This window comes from Lipophrys pholis, assembly GCF_963383615.2.
Source record: "Lipophrys pholis genome assembly, chromosome: 14".
In the NCBI taxonomy this organism is placed as follows: domain Eukaryota; kingdom Metazoa; phylum Chordata; class Actinopteri; order Blenniiformes; family Blenniidae; genus Lipophrys; species Lipophrys pholis.
The window spans coordinates 21,921,483-21,946,385 of record NC_137633.1 but is presented as its reverse complement, the minus strand read 5'-3'; the positions used below and the strand labels follow the sequence as shown (position 1 = coordinate 21,946,385).

At 41.1% G+C, this 24,903-nt stretch overlaps 1 long non-coding RNA gene across 1 annotated transcript; it reads right to left on the bottom strand.

Moving 5' to 3' along the window:
* Positions 1-11,426: 11,426 nt before the first annotated feature.
* On the bottom strand, positions 11,427-13,594 carry LOC308120185. Its single transcript, XR_013936020.1, has 2 exons — positions 12,968-13,594; positions 11,427-11,925 (listed from the first exon to the last, which is right to left on the bottom strand). It is a non-coding gene; the product is annotated as an uncharacterized lncRNA (long non-coding RNA).
* Between the last annotated feature and the right edge of the window lie 11,309 nt (positions 13,595-24,903).

Below are 24,903 nucleotides of genomic sequence, written 5' to 3'. Positions count from 1 at the left end.
AAGAAGCACATAGTTTCCAAAAGTGCTGACACAGGTCATCCTTGAATCTCAGACTGCAAAACACATCATTTTTCATGAGACAAAATCAAAATTTCCGTAACACCATCTATCTTAGTATCCACAGAAGCACAGAAGTCATCTTGTAGTGTTACCAGTTCAGACGTTAAATCAGCGTGAAGTGAATCAACACCATTGAGAACATCATTGTCCAGTGAGGCGGAGTTAGTCTGGTTGGCGTTAACTCATCATAGTGAATTGCTCAAAGAAAATGTAATGGTGTCAAAATAACACCAAAACTGTTATTTAATCCCAACTGGCCAAGAAGGGCAATGTTGATATAAAACTACTATCATCAATCAAATTACTGGGCAACTGGCAGGGAACTCCGAAATGTTCCACCTTCTCGTGCATCAGCACACCAGAAGTCAATTCTCTTTGGCATCACAAATAAAAAACCTTCAGAAACCACAAGAACATAGAACCTGTCATGGCGTCCTCCTCTCATATCAAGGTTGGCTCTGGTCACTCGTTAGTTTATATTTGATCAATAAAGGTGTTCAGCTAAACAATCACAGGATCAGGAAGTTGTTTGAACGTTTGTCTAAATGACCTTGACGCTTCTTTTAAATGCGGTAACTTAAAGGTATGAACTCTTTATAATCTCGTGAGCATTTTGGAAGTTTAATAAACTAAAAATCAAACTCAGGGAGTCAAATGATAAATGATACTCTTTGATAATTCGTGAAATCAACCACACAAAAATGTCCCAACCCCCTTTTGTTTCTGTTGAATGAAAATATGAAAGTAAATTAATAGATGTGTGAGTTTTTTTTAACCCGTTCATGATTATTTACAATCACAATCAGAGAGAAACTGTTTATCCTCATGAATTCACTCTTGTTGATCGACTAGATATACAATTTATTTTTTACAAACAATAAACGTAAAACCAAAGTGTCACTCTCATTTTCCTTCTAGTTAATTTGGCACTTTTCTTGACAAAAGGCCAAACAAGTTGATCATCACACTGATGGATTAATATCTCATCTATTGATCAAGTGATTGATGGAAAACAATCTTTAGATTCTTGTAAGTGCTGAGCTCTCAGCAGATTCTTTGACCTTTGGTAGTAAGTTCATTTTAAACTGTTGAATATCTGTTGATTCTTTGACTTGGATGTGCAGTAGCACCGACTCCAAAGCACATTTTGTAGAAGTCCTTGTAAACTTTCACTTCCTGTCTTCCTGTTGTCCTTCTGTCACACATCAGCAGTGACACTGCCTCACTTCTTCAACCTCTCTGTGGACTGTCCATCCCTCTGGACGCTTGACCTCAGAGCCTCACCACCTCTGCTCTGAGCTTCTTCTCCTGTCTCTTCTCTCACATGTTCTGTCTTTTCTCTGCTGTGCAGACCTCCACCTCTCCTTTCCTCAGACCTTTATGAAAAAATTAAACGTCCTGGATACCATCAATGAAGTCACCATCATCCATGTCTTCACCTTCCTCATCCCCTGTGTCAGACCGGCTGCTGGACTTCTGGACTGAAACCTCCTGACTCACCCTCTTATAAGCATGAAGTGTCGGTGAGGAGTCATTCTTTACTCCCAGAAATCTTCCTGCTGCTTCAGCCACAAACTTAATAACATCTGACCTTGATTTCTGCTGAACCGTATGGTGTTATGGAGTTAATATGGAGTTATTTTTATATGGGATAAAATTATTCTCAATTCTTTGATTTTCCATGTACGGACGGTGATTCTAGACACATTAAAGATGCATTAACGTTTTGTAAATGACGTCTTTAAAGTCAAAATCTTGATTTTATTTATTTTACTTTAATACAATATTCTCAGAATAAAGTCAAAATTCTGACTTTTTTAAAATACAGTAGATGAAGTCAGGATTTAAAAAAAAATCCTTTTCTAGCTGACCTTAATCCTCTTCTGAAGTAATAAGAGAAAATAATATAAACTAGAACTAGGAAACCTGAACATTTTGTCTGTCTGCCTCTTCCTTGATCTCAGCATCTCCCTGCAACAGACGCTGATCTCCTCTAATCTCTTCTAGTCGAATCATTAACATAAGACATTGCTATGCATTCCTGAAAGTTCCGCACATTTTGATAGACTTTGTGTTTCCGTGCTCAATGCGGTGGGGAACTAATTATTGGGGAGGGGGGGGGGGGGGGGGGGGGGGGGCATGAGAATTATAATCTCCTTTCATCCCCTGCATCCATCACCTCAAAATGTTGCTCCCTGGCTTTTTTACTTCCAAAGTCATCAATGATGTCTTCATATGACAGCTGCTTGCCACCTCATGGTTGATCCTGATTATTGCAGGACCAGTGAGGATCCTGTCCCTGGATGACCTCTGACCTCTGGTAGGTCTTGGTGAGCTTCAGCTTTGAGAAGCTCCTCTGCTGAGGCCACAGTCACAGGCAGAGTGCAGGACATTCTCTGGGCGATCCACAGACATGGTTAGTTCCTCCAAATGTTTATTGTGGATGAAAGTGAGAAGTTTTACTGCCATTGTGTTGTCAGAAGGTAAGGTTGGCTAGTTAATTTTTTTAATTTCATACTGGTTTACCAAAAACCAGCAACTGACCATATAAATCTGCAGATGAAGATGGTCCTACTGCTTCCTGGTCAGGAGAAGGTCCTGAAGATTGGGCTGGTCCATGAAGCTGGAAAGATCCCTCTGGCTCAATGTCTGGAGCTCAGAAACGTTTTACAATTGCTCCTGTAAAGACAAAGCTCTTTAGATTGTCAAGCAAAAATGCTCATAAGCACATATAACTTTTTCATAACTGCAGTGATGTTGCTGTAATACAGAAAATTTAAATTAACCTGCCTTTGTCTTAAACATTGTCATGTCTATTGTCCCCTTGAAAGCAGGTACATGATTATAAATATTTTGTTTTTAAGGGGATTCTGAATTATATTACACGTTCTACATGTTAAAGTAATAAAACTAAGATAAATGATTAACTGCCACAATAGTATAAAATAAACATCAACAGGCCAAATACTTCAAAATAAACCTTTACACTTCACACTTGTAATTGCAGACCAATATAATACACTCTACAATTGTTAGAGTACTGCTCAATAATGATGAAGAAATGTTAATTGTCAAATCACTGAGAGACAATTTACACAATAAACAATGACAGAGCATCACCAACACCCCCAGTGAGTCTGTCAGTCATTCATTCACTCAGTCAGTCAGTCAGTCAGTCAGTCAGTCCCATGGCCGCACACTGTCCATTCATGTGACATATTCATTTCAAATCAGCCAATATCCATGAAGCAAACCAATCAAACCATCCAGCCAACATGTATCCAAGGCAAGCAGGACAAATAAACCAATTTGCTGAAAACTCAGTGTCAAACCTCCTCCTATCCAGCCAACATCACAGTCCTTTGACTGTCCGTCTTCTTCCATTTTATTTTCCTTTTGTTTTTACACCCACTGGGATTAATAATTGTGTGCTCATTGACAGAAATAACCTGGAGCTGTCAATCGTTCCGTCACGCCTGTCGCCGTTGTTTTGGATAATCTGGCGTCCCTGTTAACTAGTGACCGACTTCTTTTAGTCGTTGCTGGTCGTAACTGCAGATGTTAAAATAAGAATCACTTTGAAACTTTATTGTGAAAGCAGTTAAACGGCGCTGGTTAGGACTGCTACGAATTTCTGTCAGGTTTGTCTAACAGGTTTGTTAGATTTGGTGTTGGTCACCAGTTAACATGGAAACCAGTTAATCCGAAACACCGCCCGCAACGTCACTCAACGTGACAGTGCGGTTCAAAAAATATATATTATTATTAATCAACATGACCATATCATTATTAATATGATACATAATAGAATTATTAATTCATATATATATATATATATATATATATATATATATATATATATGAACATTTTGACATTTTTGAAAACTGGCTAGTGACATGTGAAGGGACAGTTAGAAGTTAATTGACGTTTAAATCTGGTGCTGGCAGTCAAACCCCGCTGGGCTTCACTATCTCCACAGCCTTCGCAGTGTGAGCAGCTACCCATTGGCAGAGCCACTCTTCGAGACTTTAGAGAGAATATTGAGACCAGAGAGAGAATACAGAGAGAAGAGAGAGAATACAGAGAGAAGAGAGAGAATAAAGAGAGGAGAGTCATCACTTATCAGAGTAAGTGTTTACACAAACAGCTTTACACAGTTTTTTGGACTTATCTGATCAACTCATGTCACTTAATCCTAATGTTGCTCCATATTCACATGAGATTGTGTTATTTTTGAATTATGCTGTGTGCTTTCAGTTGCACTCACACTTTATTGACTCCAGTTTACGTTTCTGAGATGTTTTGATGGTTGAACACGGTAACAGGAGTTAAACTCTGATGAGAAACTTTTCAGTATACTGAAAAATTCCAAATACCTCCAAGCTTTAACTAAGAGAGTGGGAAGAGTAACATTTCACACTGTAAAACTGAGGCTGTAAGATCAAAAATCCTTCAAATCGGTCGCTCGGCTTTGGAATAACAATCATTTGTTTGAGGCCTAAAAATCCCATCAAGGCCTGAATTCTAACTGCTAAAGCTGACCTGTGATGAACTGGAGGTCGTCTCCATGACAACACACACACACACCCACACACACCCACACACACACACACACACACACACACACCCACACACACACACACACACACACACACACACACACACACACACACACACACACACACATCAATTAAAGTGATATTGCTATTTTAACTGACTTAGTAGTGTCAGTATGGAGGGGATACTAGTCGCACTGAGCGGCAGCCACACTCAAAATGTATTCAGAAATGTTGAAATGATGTTTAATCTCCTTTGTTATCTGTGTTTAAACACTCAGCTACATCTGTCTATAAAAGGTGGAGTACAAACTGAGCATTTTTAGAAGGTTTTGTGCTGCTGCCTGGCAGAGTGTGACCACTTTTACAAAACCTGAGCTCAGAAGTGATCAGGGTGGGAGCTGTTGACAGGATTTTGGGCCTGTGAGCAGGTTGACCTGTTAGAAGGTGTTTGAAGTTTTAGCCTAAATACATGATTGGAAGTGAAAACAGAGAGCGGAGCCGTCACTAATCAGAGGAAGTTTATACACAAGGAGCTTTTTTTCAACTTATCTGATGAACTCTTATCATTTTATCTTAATGTGGCTCCATGTTTTCATGAGGTCGTTTTTAAATCATGTTGTATGCTGTAAATTACACTCAGTTTAATGAGTCCAGTTGACATTTCTGCTGTGTTTTGATGGTTTAACACAGTAACTATACTGAAACTCCAAATACAATCTAGTTTTAACTAGCAGAGTAGGAGAAGTAACATTTCACACTGTGTTTTCACTCAGAAGCTTTAGATGGAGTTCAATTGATTGCATTTCAGTATATTTTAAACATTTATCTCACGTTAAATTATCCTGTAGCATTAGGGTTAGATCCAGACTCAATCAGATCTCAGCTTAACATCAAGCTTAGCAGACATGTAAAGGATTTTCTACAGTGACCTCATGATGTACCAGATAACACAGTTCATACAACAACTTAGTGATAAATGCTGATATTGATTTGAGTTAGTTTGGTGGCAGTGCACCGCAGGCCTACATATTACCATTCATTGCTGTGTAATTGCACCTTAGTGAAGCTTCTCTTCTGTTCTGACAATGAAAATAAGTGTTTGATTTGTGGGTTTCAGCTTCAGCAGGGCCCAGTGACACGGCTGCAGAAACATCGGTGCAGAAGCATAACCTCAGCCCTAGGGAGAACCCGCTCAGAGATCTCAGCCTCCCGATGTCGTCTGGTGCTGGACGCGCTGGACGCGCTGGACGCGCTGGACGCGCTGGACGCGCTGGACGCGCTGGACGCGCTGGACGCGCTGGACGCGCTGGACGCGCTGGACGCGCTGGACGCGCTGGACGCGCTGGACGCGCTGGACGCGCTGGACGCGCTGCCCAGAGGAAGCGCTGCTTCCTCCAGAGGAGGCTGGAGCTCCAGGTAGAGTCCACACTCCTTTAACAAACGTTCACTGCACACTAATTCATTCTGGAGGTGTGAAATATGGATTAACTCTGTTTTCCTTCACTTCATTCACACGTTTGTTTTCTTTTGGTGACTCCTGCAATCAGACTCACTTTTTTGTTGTTGTTGCCTGAACACTCGTTTGAAGATGCAACGGTCTTCTGTTGTGTGTTGTCAGGATCACAACTATGCCAGACCCCCTCCACCCACCCCACCCGAAGAGGTGTCATCATCCACCATCTCCTACACCGTCAACCAGCTTACCCCCACCAGGATCAAGCTCACTGCCAACCCGGTACAAAGGAACGAGTCCAAAAAGAGGAAGAGGAGCACAGGAAAGGCCTGTGGGACTCCAAAGGTGAAGAAGGTGAAGGTGAGCGCTGCTGCCTATCAGCTGATGATAAAATTGGTTCCAGATACAGTGAAGGACTTTAATTTTCATTACAAACATGTTGAATGTCTCCGTTATGAGTTTATTTTCTCTCTTTCTACGTCCTGGTCAGTGAGAGAATTTTATTTTTTGTCCGGAGTATTTCGTCTGCCTCACGTAGTGTCTTCATATATACTCTCGGCAGCGCCAGGCCCTCACCCAGCAGGCAGCAGCAGCCACCACCCTCAACGTGCTTCCACAACTGTCCCACACTTCACTCATCTGCACCACGGCCAGCCACTACGTCCGCTTCTGCTCTCCTTTCCACCCTGAGAAACGCAGGCCCCGCCCACTCCAAATGGACGGCACTTATGGCTGCTACAAAAAGGTAAGAGGAGCTGCAGGCAGAGTCCGCGAGCTTTCACTCATTGATGTGGAAGTTCTTTCTACTTCATGAAAGCCTATTTATTCAAAATAAAGCTCAGCTCAGCACTTTTCAAGGTATTTCATTGTCCTTTTAATCCGTTTTGATGCAGAGATGGATCAAACAAGTGGAGGAGGAGAGCTGCTCGGCCAGTGTGGAGGACAGTACAGAGTCCACTTCCTCACAGCAGAGGACAAGGAGCAGATCCACCCCCAACCTGCTGTCCAGTGGTACGAACATCATCATGCTGGATTCTCACATACAAGCAGAACTGAGCTAGTGGATGCTGCTGTTGACTTTCCCTGTGTCATTGTTTGATGTTGGAGCTTTGTAACTCTTCCAGGTTGTGGATAGTTGAGGAGTGTTGGTCTCGGCTTTCCTGAAGTTTTTTCCTGACATCTCATGTTTTGAAATTCCCAGAACTCCTGCTGCCGTTCAAGAAGCGCCGCTCCAATTATCCGGCAGAGGTGACACCAGGCCGGCTCCCGGCTGCTGTCGGCCCCCACAACTACACACTACCCCCAGCATCAATTCCAGCACCCCCCACCTGCAGGGGCCCGGGGTCCGGACTCAGTCAGGACACTTTCAAGACTCGTTCTCCAGCGTGTGTGTGAGTGTGTGAGTGTATGGACGACGAGAAGGAGGAAAGGGAGGAGGAGGAGGAGGAAGAATAAATAAAATTGCACTTTGCACAAACATGGTCACTGACTTATTAACTTCACACAATCAATGGAAAACTAGGCTGGAATCATGTGTCCGCTGAAATTGTCCCCAGAGATAGAACACACACACACACGCACACACAAACACACACACACACACACACACACACACACACACACACACACACACACACACACACACACACACACACACACACACACACACACACACACACACACACACACACACACACACACACACACCACAACACGGCCGTTTCAGAGAAAAACTATCAATTCCACTTGAGCAGCGATGCTGGAAAGGAAAAACTTTAAGAGGAAGAAACCTGCAGAACCAGACTGAGAGGTGGAGACTTCCTGCTGTTCCGTTGGCGTTAGGAGACAGGGAGACGATGAGAGGACGAAGAACAGGAAGCAATCACACACATTTCAACTGAAAAGACTCAAATAGATCAACTTGGAACAACTTTTTCAAGGATTTTAAAAATCAAAGGAAGGTTGCTCAGAAAATCGTTACCGTTGTACGTTACCAGGTCAGTGGATCTCACAATGGAAGAAATCTTCTATGTGTTTGACAGCGAAGACCAGCGTAGACCAGCGAGGAGAAGCATCTCAGCATGCGCTTCCAGATGTTTGAGGAAGAATATACCAGTCTGGATTATAATCCCACTGATCAGAAGCTCTACATGTACAACAGCGGCTAGTATGTGTCCTGTAACGTGAGGTTGAACCAAGAGTGATTCCCTCTGGCTGTGATCTGACTTCACCTCTCATCACTTACGCTGTATGAAGCACTGCATGGCAATATAAAGCCATTCTAATGTATTTTTATTAAATACAATCTTAGTCAAGCATTCAAGTAATCTGACATGGAATATAACAGAATATGAATAAATCTATTGCTATACCGAAGTATTATTGATGAGGCCCTCGACCTTACATCTGAAATAAAACTTTCTATTTTGGTCACTCAATAAAATTTCATGTCCACAAATTAGTATTTTGTGTCCATAAAATATTAATCTGTGACCATTTGTGCCCAAGAAATTGTAAATTGTGGCAATGAAATACTGGTATTGACACTGCAGATCAATGCATTTAAATATTAATTGATATGATGAGTAGTTTTAGAGAGGCAGGTTTAGCATCGTAATTCAACAACAAAATTACTTTTACTTCTAAGTGAATACAAGTTAAGTAATGTAACAATAGATATACTCAAATTTATTCTCAAATTTCCCAAAAAACATTTCTCATCTCTGGCTTTACATAAATCTGAACAACACATTTCAATATGAACAAGAGTATTCTGGTTGGTATTCTGGCTCTGACCAAAACAAATCCAAAGTCTTCATGTCTTTTAGAACCACCGTATCTGTCATTGTGGAACTTGACAGGAAGTATTGCGCTCCGCAGCCACAACATTTCTGCATCTTCTGCAGCAGTTTAATAGACACTGAGGCCACGAGGAGCAACAGCTCATTGGTCAGACTGTATATGTGAATGTCAGGATTTGTTGGTTTGTCAGACTCATATTAGGTATTTCTTTACACTTCTACTTCCACCAAGTTTCCAGTGTGTTGGTCAGCTCTAGTCATCGGCATGGTGGGCTCCAAGCAGCTCTTTCCTCTTTGTATTGCATGAATCACACACAATGTGGCTGCTGTTGCTCTGATGTGTGCCGTTCCCTCTTGTGTGCGTACCTCGACCTGTCAGTAGCATTAATGCAGATCAGGTTAAACTCAAAACGACATTTGTAACTGCAAATCCAAAGCAAAATAATAAATGACAAATAAAGAAAAATAAATGTATTTAACAAACATTTCGCAGCATCGAGATCTAAAATTAACAGTTGAAGGAATACGTAATATCAAGGCATTACAGTTACCATATGATGTTTGAGTGAAAACTCAAGTGTGTCTCTTTCTCAGAATCTCTGAGCAGATCAATTCATAGAGACTCTTCATGGACACTTGCCATGCTGGTAGAATTCAAAAAAAGAGTTCCAGGTTTTCTAAAATGACAAAGGCTTATCCTTAAGCCAGTGGGTCACTGCGTCTGGGGAAATAAGTTCCATTATTCTCTGTAACCACAGTGAGAGCTCAGGAGGTTTGTCAGAGATCCAGTGAAGCAGCATGCACCGTCTGCACCAAACACAAGAACATCAAGCAGACTCAGCATACAAGGTTTTAGATTCAGTGCAGGATGGAATCCAGGGATGCAGGACGGAGAGATCCAGCTCTTTACCAAAGATGTTGGAAATGTCTTTGCAAAGCAGAAGTTTTTAATAAAGGCACACATCACCCTACTCATCATCTGAGATCGTTGCCCCCAGGTCAGCCTCCCAGAGCAATTTCAGATGACCGGCGCCCTCTGCTGGCGGCCATAGAGCATTACAGAACCTGCTCACCAGTTTTCTGGGCTCAAGGTCTTGAACGACAGAACTCACCTGGGTCCAACCTCGCTTTTGAAGAGGCAAAGCTGCAGGGAGTCGTCAGCTACTAAAGCCACATCCACACGAGCCAAAACGATCTTTTTTCTCCCAAATTAGGATGACACCCTCTGCTTCCCTCGTTCGTCATTATTCTTTTTGGAATAGTTCTTTAAATAACTCAATAGTTTTAATGCTTTTTTTGGTGTTTGTGTTACTTAGTGTTTTAATGTGTTCTTTAAGTTCAATATACAACTTAATAAAATTTGGGTTTACCTTTGCTAATCTGCATTTGTGAATGTGACATTTTCCAACTAGAGTTATTAAATTATCTATAAATTCTTTGTCTTTATTTTTGTAATTAAAATATGGAATTAGATGTTTACAATGAATTTGAGCATGATTATAGTTTAGTGTATAATTCTCAATTTTAATCCATAAGGTAGTTGAATAGGAACAGTAAAACAATTAATGACTGAATGATTCATTTTCACCGTTACAAAAGGTAGTTTTTTTTTTCAATTTCTAAAAATTTGGATAAGTTTACATTTGTTATATATATGTTGTGCAAAACATTAATATGTACTTGCTTAATTTTATTGACTATACAAAATTTGTATGGCAATAACCAAGCTGTCAATCAATGTCTGTTAAGATAAAATTCCAAAGAGATTTTCCTCTGGGACTTATTCTCCTTTTCTCATAAAAACAGTTTCTTATATGTTAATTACTTCAGTTATGATTCAAAATGCCTAAACCATTAATAAACAGCAGGGGTTTTATCCTCAGAACTTCTTGATATTGTTGGTGACTCTTCATCAGGTGAAGTAACCCAGTGCCGAAGGCTTTTATGACACAAATAGATATTGATGACTCAGGACCCGCCAGAAGGCATCAGGTGACGTCAGCGTATTCAAGCCCTCTGATTGGATCGTCAGAGACTTCACTCTCCAGCGCCGGCTGACTGCGTCTGGAGCGAGCTGCATTAACAATATTATAGTTGTGTTTGTTTAATACTGGTTTTGTCAACCTACAATGGCTAAAGGAGAAGATAAAGAGGTTTGGTTGCAGATTTATTGTCTAAACAATTATTAAGCCGGACTTTTCCTAGAGGTCATTGAACGCACCGCAGGGTTCCGAGAACACGGAGGTCCGGTACTGTTTACTTGTGCTCACTACAAGTTCCATGGCAGGATTCAGGATTATGTTATTCGCCATTATATTATTTTCAAACTATGAAAAGCTTTGTCACCGTCCACGGTGAGACTTGAACTTTGATTTTTTTCATCCATAAAGGTATTTATTCTGGCATTCTGCTTTCACTAGGCTTTTTATACTGCATTTCTGCATGATGACCTGTTTTTTGTAGCCATAAAAAAGTTATTGAGGGGTGGATTGACTCAGACCAGCACTAGTGAAGGCCGAGGTTGCTGTAAAAAAGTCATGAAAGACCAAAGATTGAGGTGAAAACTGTCTTTATTTTGTCAAAGCTTGAAGAAAATGATGATGAAAGAAGATGAATATTGATGAAGTCAGTTTGGTTTGATGATAGAAGAAAGTGAAAGAGGGTGAATGACAGAGGTGAGATCAGTGTGAGAGTAAAAGCAGTGTGAGAGTCCCAGTGAGTCCGGTCAGGACTGGGAACACTGGTCTCTCCTCAGTGTCTCTCTGAGGGGAGTCTGGGAGCCCCGGGTGGCCTCACAGGTCACAGAGCCCACCTTCCTCCACTGGTCTGCAGGGAGCCTCAGGGTGCTGCTCCAGCTGTAGAGGCCGTCCTGCAGCACCCCGGGGCTCCTGCTCTCCTCCCAGCTGCTGCTGCTGCTGCTGTCCTCCACCTTCCAGCTCAGACTCCAGTCTGAGGGGAAGCCCTCGTTGGCCAGGCACATGAGCGTGGCCTTCCCCTGCTGCAGCTCCTCTCTGGAGGGGGGCAGCACCGTCAGGGTGGGGCGGGTATCACCTAGGAGACACCAATCAAATTAGAGGACAGGGAGCACCCAGCTGTCAATCAAGCAGCACACACCTGGACAGCTTTAGTGGGACAGAGCTGATTCTGTCCTGGAAGAAGTTGCTGTCAGAGGCTTTTTCTGCTCCAGCAGTCACTCACTCACACATTGTTTCACTTCCCTTTAAGAAGCCTCTCATGCACATCAGCACAGAGAGAATCATCCAACACTTTGACCTGAAATACCTCAAACTACACAGGAAGGAACACAAGCTGATGTCTCAACGTTTACTCTTCATTTGCATCAACGTTATCAGAAAGTTTACACTTTAGAACTTATGACTGGAAACTTTAACATGAACTTCAAATCTAAATTAATATTTTCAATTATTAGGAGCAAAATGTGAAATAAACAGTAAATAAAGATGTTTTCTTTGGAGGATTTGATTATTTTACATTTATCATCAGTATTTCTATTTTACTGTAAAATAACATGAATTGTAAAGAATCAGCAGAAACAGAATTGGGAAACATTCTATAGAACCAAGAATAAATCCAGCTGTGATGAAGAGACACTCAATAAAACAAGAAGAATAAAACCTGCACACATTCCAACACAAACACATTTCAAACAGTGGACATGTCAACTAAAACTCAGCCCAAAGACAGACCAGTGCACCAGAAATGTCACTAAATACACAGATCAGTGTAAAAACAGCTTCAACATGAGACTGGTCGAGTTAAATCAGTGTGTTCCACAGCCATCAGGCTCTAACTGAGCACTTTTAAAGACTGACAATATCTTTTGTTTTGTCATTTAATCCGAATGAGATTTTAATCCGGTGTAAATTTAAAACTAAGAACTTTTCTCTGTGATAAAATTAAAGTGAAACAGAGCTGAGCTAAACTACATGAAATCAATGGAGATTAAAACTTGATCACTACAATAATTATTAAGAAAAAAAAACATCTTTCTAATCTGAAATCATTCAAAACAAGGTTTAATGTATGAATTTGAATTATTTGGTTGAAAGTATTAAAAGGAGAATAAACTTACTTCCAACATCCAGTCTGGTTCCTCCACCGAACGTGTACCACAGTGATACAAACTCATTGAGCCGCTGTACAAAAACCTCTGACTGTAGAGAGACGCCGCTCTCTGATTGTGAAACAAACAAACTCACCAAAACAACTTTTACCACCTGATCCTAACGGAACACAAGAGAACAATTCTTTCATCTGCAATGTCTACTTGAAATACATATATTTATAGAGATTGTTTTAAAGATCATTTTCTATTATTTCTATTATGTCTATTGGAATTTATTCCTTAATGGATTTGACAGCAAAATTAGAAAATGTAAAAAAAATATAAAAACTACAGACGTATGTTTAATTATTCAGTTTAATTCCTTAATATTGTCATAAAAGTTATAATCCAGAGTGAAAATGAGAGATGAAAGTGATCCAGGTCCCTGTTGGAGTCAGTCAGAACATTTCCATAGAGCCACTTTGCATCAGCAGCACCATGCTCCAGTGCTCTGGGAGAGTTTATAGTCCTGACAGTGGAAGACTGGATGACTGACAGCCGTCCTTCATGACAACAGAAGACAGAGAAATCCTCCTCATCAGAAACATGAGTGTGATCTGCGTCCTCATCTGGACTCTCCTCTGCTGCTGCTTCACAGGTAAAGTCCAGAGAATCAAACTCCTCTCCTCTGTCAACATCCGTCCCTCTGAAATGAAGCCCACAAAACCATGAGGCTGCTTGATGTTTCTGTCTGTGTTTCCTCAGAGTCCAGAGGCCAGGTCACAGTGACTCAGCCTGCAGCAGTCAGCTCTGCTCCGGGAGCCTCCGTCACCATCACATGTAGGACCAGTCAGGATGCTTATTATGATGGTGCTGATCACGCTTTAGCCTGGTACCAACAGAGAGATGGACAACCTCCCAAATTGCTCATTTACTACACCAACTCTCGAGTATCAGGGACTCCAGCTCGTTTTACAGGCAGTGGATCAAACTCTGACTTCACTCTGACCATCAGTGGAGTTCAAGCTGAAGATGCTGCAGTTTATTACTGTCAGAGTTATCATGAAATCAACAGTCAGTGGGTGATCACACAGTGAAAAACCGTCGTACAAAAACCTCCCTCAGTCAGACTGAACAGAAACTGACTGCTGCACACTGATACACTTCACTGAACACACACACACACACACACACACACACACACACACACACACACACACACACACACACACACACACACACACACACACACACACACACACACACACACACACACACACACACACACACACACACACACACACACACACTTTAGAAATCTCTAACATAAACTGAACTTATGAATTTATTTATTGAGATCAGATGTTTCTTCACCAGAGGCAGTGGTGTTTCAACATTTAAATATTTGGTGGTGAGATTTTATTTCAGGTCTACTGAGCGCAGAGTTCAACACCACTTAATACCAAACTAAAGTTTGTGCAGAAGTTTTGTGCTCCAACATCTTTATGACAACCATATACTGTAGGATCCCATCTTGTGAAAAGGTTTAACACGGGGAATAGCCTCTGATTAGATAATTTAATAAACTAAACTGTGTCTCGGTGGGGAGTTGAACACGGGCCTACTGATTGCAAGGAAAGAATTCCTCCACTAGACGACCAGCATATTGATTTACAAGTGAGATTCTTACACAGATTTTATTATGACCTTACACTCACATTACCTCCAGTTTCTCCTCTAAAGTCAGAGTTTTAAATTTATACACCAGTAAATAACCAACCTCATTAATTTGGATTCTTAACTGTTAGCTCTAGCGGTGCATAAGCTGGCGTCACAACTCACTCTGGTTCTGTCAAGCAGTGCCTACATTGACGCCAGCCAATCAGCTCTGAGCTTCTAAATCATCTTGTAGCAGGGCTTCGGGCTGCAAGCCCCACTCTACATAAAAATCATGTGATCTGAATGAATGTACCACAGCCTGAGCATGAACACTGACATTTGACTGCATGAAATACAAACTGCATTGAGAGAGAGGAGCTCGTCCAACTCATGCAACCATCAGTGTGGATCAGGAGAAAACTCAGCCTGAAGCAGCAAGAGGAGACCAAGAACAGGGAAGTTCAATCCTCACACACAAATATGCAACTCAGGAGGAAGCTATATTCACAGAAAATAAAATACTATAGATGATCTTAAAGGATTAATAATGTACTTTGCCTGCAGTTATTTTTCACTGGTTCATCATGTGGTGCTCAGCTCCACCTGCCCCTAATGACCAACTGCTCCTGACCAGAGGTCATAATACTAATTTCCTGGGGAATTGCACCCCAGGAACTCCTATCTAAGGTCTTTTACTACATAAGGTCAAACAGGTTCAAAGATACCACGAGCCAAGACCATTTACAAATCAATTAAAAAATATTTTTAATTAGATTAATAGATAAAAAGAAATATAACTGAATAAGGTCACACACCAGTCAAACATGTTCACACTAAAATGAGCAACTAGACAAGAAAGAGGGTGAGGTCAGGGCCGGAGCTCAGCATGCGGCAGGGCAACCAAATGAGACGGGAATCCTCAACTGAATCACCTGTGACACTGCAAATACTCACAGAATCAAAGTAAGAGGGAGACGACTGTGAAGACTGCACCACCACTATGGAAGAAACTGCTGCAGTCAACCTACACCACCTGGAGACTAAGAAAACACAGGTTAATAAAACCTCCCCACAAGCTCAGACAACTGGTGTGGACAAAGTGAAGAAATCAAATACAATCACATCATTAAGAGAAACCAAAAGAAAGGAAACAAATACAGAGAACTAAAACAATTTATGCAATGAAGGAAATGCACTGAAAGGAACCTTAATAGTTAAATTCTAAACAACAGAATTAAAGGAAAGAAATGAGGGTGGAAAACATTGTGCTGGAGTCACTTGGCGTGGGGCGATCCAGCAGGCCCCAGCACAGCCTGTGAGAGCGTCTAAAAGACAGTGGCTTATCATGAATCCTTGATTAAAGGCAAACTGCCCCCAACCCTGTCTGAAGCAAACATTTCTCTTCTTCTAAAAAAAGACAAGGATCCCCTTGAATGCCATAATTACAGACCCATCTCACTTTTGAATGTTGAATAAAAGATTCTTGCTGAAGTCTTGGCCACACGCCAACAATAGGCTCTGCCTCCCCAGATTTCCACCAATCAGACTGAGTTCATGGCAGGAAGAAGTTCCTCATTAAACACCAGACGACTCCTCAACATTATCGGCTCCACCAACCCTGTAATACCTGAGGCTGTACTCTCGTTAGACGCAGAGAAATCATTTGACAGGGTTTAGTGGGAATACCTGTACTACGCCTTGTCAAAATTTGGTTTCAGCCCCGACTGTATTGTCTGGATTAGGCTGCTTTATAAGTCCCTAACTGTCCACATCCTCACAAACTATGTGAGATCTCCCTCCTTCCCCCTTTTCCGGAGCACAAGACAGGGATGCCCCTTCTCCCTCCCCCTATTTGCTCTCGCTGTCGAACCGTTGGCCATCTGGCTCCAGGGGTAAGAGAAATTTTTTTGGCATCACCAGAAATACCATCACTGAAAAGCTCTCACTATATGTGGACGATCTGTTATTATATATATCAAACTCTGGCTCATAAGTCCCAGTTATCATAGATATTTTAACTCAATTCGAAAAATACACTGGTTATAAATAAAATTTCTGTAAAAGTGAAGTCCTCCCTGTCAACCACCTGTCTAGGATGATGCCGTCCTTCTCTTTTCCATTTAGAACAGTCCTGGAAGGGTTTAAATACCTCGGCATATTTATCACGACTTCTATTGAGGACCTTTTTAAAAGAAATGTTCCTCCTCTCGTTGAGAGTAAGCTGGATATGCACTGTTGCTACAGATACCTTGAAGAAGTAATCCAATTAATGATGACTAATTACTCCTTTAAAAAGTAACTTAGTTACTTTACTGATTACTTGTTTTTAAAAGTAACTCAGTTAGATTGCAAGTAACTTTTTAGTTACTTTCAGCAGCTGCCAACAACATGCCCCTCTCAATCTCAACATAAAAATGACAACTGGTTTTACCAGAAACCGAGTTCTGATCACTGCCTGGCCTTCTGCTGATACATATTTAACCTTTGACCTTCATTCTTTGTTGTATTTATATCTGACTCATGGTTTTATTATCAGATTTTTACTATTACTGGTATTTATTAGTACATAGTTTATTCTATTGTTGCACTATTTATCTGTTTTAAATAGAGCAATAGTATTTATTTGTTTGCACAACCTGCTCTATGCAATATTTTAATCCCCCCCCCCCCCCCCCCGCCTGCCACCCCCCCAAACAAATAGTCTTTCGTTGATTGATTGATTGATTGATTGATTGATTGATTGATTGATTGATTGATTGAAAAAAGGGGCTGATTGTAATGTTAAGGTTTATTGATCATGTTAGTTTGTTCCCATTCTTTTGTGTTACCTGAACGCACCGTTAGAGCGAGTTGACCTGTGATTGGCCGAGAGTGGAGAAATGGGCGGGTCAGGTGAGCGTGCACACTGCATGCATGCTCTGCGTGTGTCAGTTTGGAGGAGAATGGAGGAGTGGCCGGTTCTGTGTGATGTCGAAACAAGGAACCCAAAAGTAGAGACGGATAATCGGAGGAAAAGGGAACAGTTTATTTCTCCGTAAAACACAAAGCGAGCCGGAGTGCCGGAGTGCGGCTGAAAAAACTAAAAACTGAAGCGCATGCAGCAAGCGTCGGAGACGAAACGGCAGGCGACACCGGGACCACTCAGAAGAGTGGGGAGAAGGGGAGAGAGGGAGGAGAGATGCACCAAACAGGAAACACAGAACATCACAACTTACATTGCTCTTGCAAATATACTCAATAGTCTATTTTTGGAGCAACTAAGATGTCTGAAGCTAAAAGCACTATTGGCAGGAGTTTTTTTTAGCTAGAAATGATTGTAAAACTCACTTATTGAATCAAAATTCTTCTCAGAATGACTTAAGAACTTATTTAAACTTTATTCAGTCATCACAACAAAAAAACTGTCCATCCCTCTGGACGCTTGACCTCAGAGCCTCACCACCTCTGCTCTGAGCTTCTTCTCCTGTCTCTTCTCTCACATGTTCTGTCTTTTCTCTGCTGTGCAGACCTCCACCTCTCCTTTCCTCAGACCATTATGAAAAAATTAAACGTCCTGGATACCATCAAAGAAGTCATCATCATCCATGTCTTCACCTTCCTCATCCCCTGTGTCAGACCGGCTGCTGGACTTCTGGAGTGACACCTCCTGACTCACCCTCTTATAAGCATGAAGTGTCGGTGGGGAGTCATTCTTTACTCCCAGAAATCTTCCTGCTGCTTCAGCCACAAACTTAATAACATCTGACCTTGATTTCTGCTGAACCGTATGGCTGTTAACGCCAGCGTTTCCACTGAGTTATTTTTATATGTGATAAAATTATTCTCAATTCTTTGATTTTCCATGTACGGACGATGATTCTAGACACATTAAAGATGCATTAACATTTTATAATATACGTCTTTAAAGTCAAAATCCTGATTTTATTTATTTTACTTTAATATAATATTCTCAGAATAAAGTCAAAATTCTGACTTTTTAAGTCTCCAAGGAGAAACTCGTCACTTTGATAACTTTTCATCTGGTGAATACAACTATGTACATGATTCAATGTTTTATCAGCATTATCAATTGTCATTGTCATTGTTAACGCTCTCATTGCTGCACTGTTTAGGGCTCTCGCTTGACAGAAGATTGTGGGTTCAGAAATTTTGGGAATAACAGCCGCTTTTTTTATGCAGCTGAAACAGAAGGAGACTTGAACTTTGATTTTTTTCATCCATAAAGGTATTTATTCTGGTGGCACGAGTATCTATCTGTGATGCAAAGGCTTTTTATACTGCATTTCTGCATGATGACCTGGTTTTTGTAGCCATAAAAAGGTTAGTGAGGGGTGGATTGACTCAGACCAGCACTAGTGAAGGCCGAGGTCTGAAATGCAAGGCTGCCACTGTTAAAATCTAATCCAACCATTTATAGGACATGCAAATACGTTTCAACTTCCAGGTTTTATTGAAAGATATAAATAAGGATGTGAAGATATAAACACTCTCATATAGTATTTTTCCATTCATTCATCTTCTAAACCGCTTTGCCATGATTATTTTATTGCTGTAGAAAAGTCATGAAAGACCAAAGATTGAGGTGAAAACTGTCTTTATTTTGTCAAAGCTTGAAGAAAATGATGATGAAGGAAGATGAATATTGATGAAGTCAGTTTGCTGTGATGATAGAAGAAAGTGAAAGAGGGTGAATGACAGAGGTGAGATCAGTGTGAGAGTAAAAGCAGTTTGAGAGTCCCAGTGAGTCCGGTCAGGACTGGGAACACTGGTCTCTCCTCAGTGTCTCTCTGAGGGGAGTCTGGGAGCCCCGGGTGGCCTCACAGGTCACAGAGCCCACCTTCCTCCACTGGTCTGCAGGGAGCCTCAGGGTGCTGCTCCAGCTGTAGAGGCCGTCCTGCAGCACCCCGGGGCTCCTGCTCTCCTCCCAGCTGCTGCTGCTGCTGCTGCTGTCCTCCACCTTCCAGCTCAGACTCCAGTCTGAGGGGAAGCCCTCGTTGGCCAGGCACATGAGCGTGGCCTTCCCCTGCTGCAGCTCCTCTCTGGAGGGGGGCAGCACCGTCAGGGTGGGGCGGGTATCACCTAGGAGACACCAATCAAATTAGAGGACAGGGAGCACCCAGCTGTCAATCAAGCAGCACACACCTGGACAGCTTTAGTGGGACAGAGCTGATTCTGTCCTGGAAGAAGTTGCTGTCAGAGGCTTTTTCTGCTCCAGCAGTCACTCACTCACACATTGTTTCACTTCCCTTTAAGAAGCCTCTCATGCACATCAGCACAGAGAGAATCATCCAACACTTTGACCTGAAATACCTCAAACTACACAGGAAGGAACACAAGCTGATGTCTCAACGTTTACTCTTCATTTGCATCAACGTTATCAGAAAGTTTACACTTTAGAACTTATGACTGGAAACTTTAACATGAACTTCAAATCTAAATTAATATTTTCAATTTTTAGGAGAAAAATATGAAATAAACAGTAAATAAAGATGTTTTCTTTGGAGGATTTGATTATTTTACATTTATCATCAGTATTTCTATTTTACTGTAAAATAACATGAATTGTAAAGTATCAGCAGAAACAGAATTTGGAAACATTCTATAGAACCAAGAATAAATCCAGCAGTGATGAAGAGACACTCAATAAAATAAGAAGAATAAAACCTGCACACATTCCAACACAAACACATTTCAAACAGTGGACATGTCAACTAAAACTCAGCCCAAAGACAGACCAGTGCACCAGAAATGTCACTAAATACACAGGTCAGTGTAAAAACAGCTTCAACATGAGACTGGTCGAGTTAAAACAGTGTGTTCCACAGCCATCAGGCTCTAACTGAGCACTTTTAAAGACTGACAATATCTTTTGTTTTGTCATTTAATCCGAATGAGATTTTAATCCGGTGTAAATTTAAAACTAAGAACTTTTCTCTGTGATAAAATTAAAGTGAAACAGAGCTGAGCTAAACTACATGAAATCAATGGAGATTAAAACTTGATCACTACAATAATTATTAAGAAAAAAAAACATCTTTCTAATCTCAAATCCTTGAAAACAAGGTTTAATGTATGAATTTGAATTATTTAGTTGAAAGTATTAAAAGGAGAATAAACTTACTTCCAACATCCAGTCTGGTTCCTCCACCAAACGTGTACCACAGTGATACAAACTCATTGAGCCGCTGTACAAAAACCTCTGACTGTAGAGAGACGCCGCTCTCTGATTGTGAAACAAACAAACTCACCAAAACAACTTTTACCACCTGATCCTAACGGAACACAAGAGAACAATTCTTTCATCTGCAATGTCTACTTGAAATACATATATTTATAGAGATTGTTTTAAAGATCATTTTCTATTATTTCTATTATGTCTATTGGAATTTATTCCTAAATGGATTTGACAGCAAAATTAGAAAATGTAAAAAAATATAAAAACTACAGACGTATCTTTAATTATTCAGTTTAATCCCTTAATATTGTCATAAAAGTTATAATCCAGAGTGAAAATGAGAGATGAAAGTGATCCAGGTCCCTGTTGGAGTCAGTCAGAACATTTCCATAGAGCCACTTTGCATCAGCAGCACCATGCTCCAGTGCTCTGGGAGAGTTTATAGTCCTGACAGTGGAAGACTGGATGACTGACAGCCGTCCTTCATGACAACAGAAGACAGAGAAATCCTCCTCATCAGAAACATGAGTGTGATCTGCGTCCTCATCTGGACTCTCCTCTGCTGCTGCTTCACAGGTAAAGTCCAGAGAATCAAACTCCTCTCCTCTGTCAACATCCGTCCCTCTGAAATGAAGCCCACAAAACCATGAGGCTGCTTGATGTTTCTGTCTGTGTTTCCTCAGAGTCCAGAGGCCAGGTCACAGTGACTCAGCCTGGAGCAGTCAGCTCTGCTCCGGGAGCCTCCGTCACCATCACATGTAGGACCAGTCAGGCTGTTTCTTATGGTGGTGCTTATCACTATTTAGCCTGGTACCAACAGAGAGATGGACAACCTCCCAAATTGCTCATTTACTACACCAACTCTCGAGCATCAGGGACTCCAGCTCGTTTTACAGGCAGTGGATCAAACTCTGACTTCACGCTGACCATCAGTGGAGTTCAAGCTGAAGATGCTGCAGTTTATTACTGTCAGAGTTATCATGTTATCAACAGTCAGTTGGTGTTCACACAGTGAAAAACCGTCGTACAAAAACCTCCCTCAGTCAGACTGAACAGAAACTGACTGCTGCACACTGATACACTTCACTGAACACACACACACACACACACACACACACACACACAAACACACACACACACACACACACACACACACACACACACACACACACACACACACACACACACACACACACACACACACACACACACACACACACACACACACACACACACACACACTTTAGAAATCTCTAACATAAACTGAACTTATGAATTTATTTATTGAGATCAGATGTTTCTTCACCAGAGGCAGTGGTGTTTCAACATGTAAATACTTAGTGATGAGATTTTATTTCAGGTCTACTGAGCGCAGAGTTCAACACCACTTAATACCAAACTACAGTTTGTGCAGAAGTTTTGTGCTCCAACATCTTTATGACAACCATATACTGTAGGATCCCATCTTGTGAAAAGGTTTAACACGGGGAATAGCCTCTGATTAGATAATTTAATAAACTAAACTGTGTCTCGGTGGGGAGTTGAACACGGGCCTACTGATTGCAAGGAAAGAATTCCTCCACTAGACGAGCAGCATATTGATTTACAAGTGAGATTCTTACACAGATTTTATTATGACCTTACACTCACTTTACCTCCAGTTTCTCCTCTAAAGTCAGAGTTTTAAATTTATACACCAGTAAATAACCAACCTCATTAATTTGGATTCTTAACTGTTAGCTCTAGCAGTGCATAAGCTGGCGTCACAACTCACTCTGGTTCTGTCAAGCAGTGCCTACATTGACGCCAGCCAATCAGCTCTGAGCTTCTAAATCATCCTGTAGCAGGGCTTCGGGCTGCAAGCCCCACTCTACATAAAAATCACGTGATCTGAATGAATGTACCACAGCCTGAGCATGAACACTTACATATGACTGCATGAAATACAAACTGCATTGAGAGAGAGGAGCTCGTCCAACTCATGCAACCATCAGTGTGGATCAGGAGAAAACTCAGCCTGAAGCAGCAAGAGGAGACCAAGAACCAGGAAGTTCAATCCTCACACACAAATATGCAACTCAGGAGGAAGCTATATTCACAGAAAATAAAATACTATAGATGATCTTAAAGGATTAATAATGTACTTTGACTGCAGTTATTTTTCACTGGTTCATCATGTGGTGCTCAGCTCCACCTGCCCCTAATGACCAACTGCTCCTGACCAGAGGTCATAATACTAATTTCCTGGGGAATTGCACCCCAGGAACTCCTATCTAAGGTCTTTTACTACATAAGGTCAAACAGGTTCAAAGATACCACGAGCCAAGACCATTTACAAATCAATTAAAAAATATTTTTAATTAGATTAATAAAGTCAAACATGTTCACACTAAAATGAGCAACTAGACAAGAAAGAGGGTGAGGTCAGGGCCGGAGCTCAGCATGCGGCAGGGCAACCAAATGAGACGGGAATCCTCAACTGAATCACCTGTGACACTGCAAATACTCACAGAATCAAAGTAAGAGGGAGACGACTGTGAAGACTGCACCACCACTATGGAAGAAACTGCTGCAGTCAACCTACACCACCTGGAGACTAAGAAAACACAGGTTAATAAAACCTCCCCACAAGCTCAGACAACTGGTGTGGACAAAGTGAATAAATCAAATACAATCACATCATTAAGAGAAACCAAAAGAAAAGAAACAAATACAGAGAACTAAAACAATTCATGCAATGAAGGAAATGCACTGAAAGGAACCTGAATAGTTAAATTCTAAACAACAGAATTAAAGGAAAGAAATGAGGGTGGAAAACATTGTGCTGGAGTCACTTGGTGTGGGGCGATCCAGCAGGCCCCAGCACAGCCTGTGAGAGCGTCTAAAAGACAGTGGCTTATCATGAATCCTTGATTAAAGGCAAACCACCCTCAACCCTGTCCGAAGCAAACATTTCTCTTCTTCTAAAAAAAGGCAAGGATCCCCTTGAATGCCATAATTACAGACCCATCTCACTTTTGAATGTTGAATAAAAGATTCTTGCTGAGGTCTTGGCCACACGCCAACAATAGGCTCTGCCTCCCCAGATTTCCACCAATCAGACTGAGTTCATGGCAGGAAGAAGTTCCTCATTAAACACCAGACGACTCCTCAACATTATCGGCTCCACCAACCCTGTAATACCTGAGGCTGTACTCTCGTTAGACACAGAGAAATCGTTTGACAGAGTTTAGTGGGAATACCTGTACTACGTCTTGTCAAAATTTGGTTTCAGCCCCGACTGTATTGTCTGGATTAGGCTGCTTTATATATATCAAACTCTGGCTCATAAGTCCCAGTTATCATAGATATTTTAACTAATTTCGGCAAATACACTGGTTATAAATTAAATTTCTGTAAAAGTGAAGTCCTCCCTGTCAACCACCTGTCTAGGATGATGCCGTCCTTCTCTTTTCCATTTAGAACAGTCCTGGAAGGGTTTAAATACCTCGGCATATTTATCACGACTTCTATTGAGGACCTTTTTAAAATAAATGTTCCTCCTCTCGTTGCGAGTAAGCTGGATATGCAGCGTTGCTACAGATACCTTGAAGAAGTAATCCAATTACTGATTACTAATTACTCCTTTAAAAAGTAACTTAGTTACTTTTAAAAACAAGTAATCTGTAAAGTAACTAAGTTAGATTGCAAGTAACTTTTTAGTTACTTTCAGCAGCTGCCAACAACATGCCCCTCTCAATCTCAACATAAAAATGTAAACTGATTTTACCAGAAACCGAGTTCTGATCACTGCCTGGCCTCCTGCTGATACATATTTAACCTTTGACCTTCATTCTTTGTTGTATTTATATCTGACTCATGGTTTTATTATCAGATTTTTACTATTACTGGTATTTATTAGTACATAGTTTATTCTATTGTTGCACTATTTATCTGTTTTAAATAGAGCAATAGTATTTATTTGTTTGCACAACCTGCTCTATGCAATATTTTAATCCCCCCCCCCCCCCCCCCCCGCCTGCCACCCCCCCAAACAAATAGTCTTTCGTTGATTGATTGATTGATTGATTGATTGATTGATTGATTGATTGATTGATTGAAAAAAGGGGCTGATTGTAATGTTAAGGTT